This window comes from Pelophylax lessonae, assembly GCF_965119305.1.
Source record: "Pelophylax lessonae genome assembly, chromosome: 13".
Taxonomy (NCBI): domain Eukaryota; kingdom Metazoa; phylum Chordata; class Amphibia; order Anura; family Ranidae; genus Pelophylax; species Pelophylax lessonae.
This window is the reverse complement of record NC_138780.1, coordinates 177,781,110-177,785,614: the sequence shown is the minus strand read 5'-3', so window position 1 is coordinate 177,785,614 and position 4,505 is coordinate 177,781,110.

Sequence of the window (4,505 nt, the reverse complement as noted above, 5' to 3'; positions counted from 1 at the left end):
GAGAAGCGCAAGGTCTCTAACATCCACCAGCTCTGTGATGTCATCATGGAGGAGTGGAAGAGGACTCCAGTGACAACCTGTGAAGCTCTGGTGAACTCCATGCTCAAGAGGGTTAAGGCGGTGCTGAAAAATAATGGTGGCCACACAAAATTTTGACACTTTTGGTCAAATTTGAACATTTTAACTTAGGGGTGTACTCACTTTTGTTGCCAGCGGTTTAGACATTAATGGCTGTGTGTTGAGTTATTTTGAGGGGACAGCAAATTTACACAGTTATACAAGCTGTACACTCACTACAAAAATTTTCAAAAATGTGAGGGGTGTACTCACTTTTGTGAGATACTGTATAATCATTTTGTCGCTGAGCAGTGCGGGGTGTACCAAGATGGTCGTCGCCACCTTCTACCTGCCGGTTTCTCGCTATACTTAGTAGAATACAATAATAATAAAAATGTATTACTGTGATTCAGTATATAAGGTGAGTTTACGGCTAAAATAAAATGTAATATAATAATAAATATTGCAGCACAATCCTAATGGTAAATTAACACATAAAGTCCCAAAGAATTAGGTGTCCATATAGGCAGATGAACTGTCCCCAGTGGTTAGTGGTCCTAGAACAAAATTCATGCAATTTCTGTGTCCACACGGGTGCTCATGCGATCCCACCACATGTCATCACTGCCGCTCACCTTATCTTTGAGACCCTACAGCACAGGTGACAAACACAAGGCCCGCGGGCTGAATGTGGCCCCCCAGGCCATTTCATGTGGCCCTCGCACCTCTCCTGCAGCTGCGGCACCCCCCTTGTCTCTGCCCCCACCTTGCCTCAGTAGCCTGCAGCAGAGAGGACAGAACTCCTTTGCCAGATTCTGTGCTTCTCTGTGCTGCTGCTGAAAGGCTTATCATTGCCCACCCCCCTTCACAGCAGTCTGAAGCAGAGAGGAGGGCAGAACTCCTCCTACAGATCCTGCACCTCTCTGTGCAGCCACAAAACCACCTTGTCTATGCCTCCCCTGGTCTCAGCATTCAGCAGACTCTGGAAGCTGACTCCAGTCCTCCTCTGGTCCTCCTCCAGACCTTGCAATTTCTTATTCCCCCGCATTTTCTTCCTGGAAGTAGCACAAGGTAAGGTGCATTGTGATGAAAGGAAGGGTGGGTGACTCTTGACTTCTAATGGTGGGGGGGCTCTTGACATCTCATGTATGGGTGTAAGGGGCATGGGGTTCTCTGGACATCTAATCTTACAGATATAAGCGGCCCTTTGAGGGCAACCATAATACTGATGTGGCCCACAATGAAATTGAGTTTGACACCCCTGCCCTACAGGGTCAACCAGCATATCACATCAAGCGGTTTGTATATACACCATCACTCCTCCTCCCTTAATAGTATATATGTGAATGCACCTCCAATTCACAGAGATAACAGAATTCCACAGGCAGATCTTCAGACCAAATTATCCGTGGTGAATGAAAAAAGAACAAACGATCTAATGCTCTCTGTATAAATCTGTTCTAAAATTTATTAATAAAAAGTTACACTCACGTTTGGAAGGTAAAAAATCGCGCATTCATGCAGAGCTTGCAAGCGAGTGTGCATCCGGGGGACGTCACGTGACTCGCCGCCGTTTCTGAACTCCTCCCGGTCTGGCTGATGTGATGCACGCTCACTTGCAAGCTCTGCATTAATGCGCGATTTTTTACCTTCCAAACGTGAGTGTAACTGGTGGGAACCGCTCATAACGGGCACAGCAGATATGTGGACCCAGGAACTCAGCACAGGGATGGTGGGAACCACTCATAATGGGCACAGCAGATATGTGGACCCAGGAACTCGGCACAGGGATGGTGGGAACCGCTCATAATGGGCACAGCTGATATGTGGACACAGGAACTCAGCACAGGGATGGTGAGAACCACTCATAATGGACACAGCAGATATGTGGACCCAGGAACTCAGCACAGGGATGGTGGGAACTGCTCATAATGGACACAGCAGATATGTGGACCCAGGAACTCAGCACAGGGATGGTGGGAACCGCTCGTAATGGGCACAGCAGATATGTGTACCCAGGAACTCAAAACAGGGATAGTGGGATCCCCTCATAACGGGCACAGCAGATATGTGGACCCAGGAACTCAACAAAGGGATTGTGGCAACCGCTCATAATGGGCACAGCAGATATGTGGACCCGGGAACTCAGCAAAGGGATTGTGGCAACCGCTCATAATGGGCACAGCAGATATGTGGACCCAGGAACTCGGCACAGGGATGGTGGAAACTGCTCATAATGGTCACAGCAGATATGTGGACCCGGAAACTCAGCACAGGGATGGTGGGAACCCCTCACAATGGGCACAGCAGATTTGTGGACCCGGGAACTCAGCACAGGGATGATGGGAACTGCTCATAATGGGCACAGCAGATATGTGGACCCAGGAACTCAGCATGGGCATGGTGGGAACCTCTTGTGATCAGCTCAGCAGGTGTATAGATACAGAATCTGGGAGCTCCTCATAATAGGCAGAGTAGGTGTACAGACCTGGGAACTCAAAGCAGGAATGGTGGGGACACCTCATAACGGGCACATCAGACAAGCAGACTTGGGAACTCACAACAGGGATAGGGATGGTGGGAACCCCTCATAATGGGCACAGCAGATATGTAGACCCAGGAACTCAGCACAGGGATGGTGGGAACTCCTCATGATCAGCACAGCAGGTGTACATAGCCAAAAACTCAGCACAGGGATAGTGGGAACCCCTCATAATGGGAACAGCAGATGTACAGACCTGTGAACTCAGTACACAGATCTCAGCAAAAGAGTCTCCAAAAAGAAAGAAAGAACTGACCCTATAGATATGTTAGCTCATATGGATAGTGTGTAATCCTGGATACAGTAACAGTAGAGTGCTGGACTCGGGCACTCATGAGAGATCTTGTCATGGCTTCCCATGATATAAGCAACCCGCAGGCAATTCCACACACCGCCATCCACCAAGACATGAATCATGAGTTTTTGTTGGACTCATTCTTTCAATATTAAAGCCTATTTTTGGCTGCACATATGGAATGGCTCTGCCATGGAGGGAGAAGAGCATTAAGAATGATTGCAGTGGTGCAGACAATGAACGTCTGAGCTCCAGAATAGTCTAGAAGGTTCACGGGTGCAGCTGGCATCATGTCATTCAGGAGGTATGGTCACTATCCACGCTGCTTGCTCTATAATTAGAGGCCCCCAAGACTGCCTGCCTGGGAACAGATCATGTTTAATACTAGACAGGGACCATAAAAATAAAAGCACAGCGCTGACACTTTAACACTATAACAGAAGGATGGGAAAACTCATTAAGGTCTCATTCACACAGAGCGCAGTGACCTGCGTCTCTCCACACCAGGTCAATGCAGGTCACCCCTAGAGCACATAGATAACAATTGTTTTCCATGTGCCCCATTCAAAAGTAAACATGAAGAATTTTACTGAAGCATTTGTGACGCTCCAAATAAAGTAAAGAAAGTAAACAGTGCAATAGGCTAATAGGCATCACCCCCCCCTCCCCCCTCCCCCATCGCAGGGCACTGCCAGGAAAATAATGACAGCTGCAGCATGCGAAAATGGAGAATTTAGCATGAAGGCAGTGACAATGCACCCTTAGATATACGCTATAATACCAAAAGTATTGGGACACCTGCCTTTACACACACATGAACATTAATTGCATCCCAGTCCCAGTCTGTAGGGTCAGTGGTGTACCAACAGGGGGTGCGGGGGAGCGGCCCATGGGTGCCATGCACTGGGGGGGGGGGGGTGTCAGGCCAGCGCCGCTCAGGGGTGCCTCCCGGCGTAGCTGGGCCGGCCCGCATCCCCATGTGAAGGCAGCTGCAGTAGCTGCCCCTTCAGTCCATGCTGCTCTGCCCCCCCCCCCATGCTTTCTGGCTCCCCCAGTGCTCTCCACCCCCCTGTGCTCCCTGGCTCCCCCCCCCCAATGCTCTCCAGTCCCCCCCCCCAGTTCTCTCCAGTTCCCCCCCCAATGCTCTCCAGTCCCCCCCCCAGTTCTCTCCAGTTCCCCCCCCCCCCAATGCTCTCCAGTCCCCCCCCCCCCCAGTTCTCTCCAGTTCCCCCTACCCCCAGTGCTCTCTGATTCCCCAGTGCTTTCCGCCACCCTCCCCCCTGTGCTTTTGGCACACAAACCCTAATCTATTTGTATTACATGGATTTATATAGCGGCATGAATTTACACAGCACTTTACATACACTTCAGTGGGGAGCCTCCAATCTCAGGAATATGTATGTGTGTGTGTGTGTGTGTGTGTGTGTATAAATATATACACATACCTACTGTACTACCAAAAGTATTGGACGCCTGCCTTTACACATGAACTTTAATGGCATCCCAGTCTTAGCCCGTAGGGTTCAATATTGAGTTGGCCCACCCTTTGCAGCTATAAACAGCTTCAACTCTTCTGGGAAGGCTGTCCACAAGGTTTAGGAGTGTGTCTAT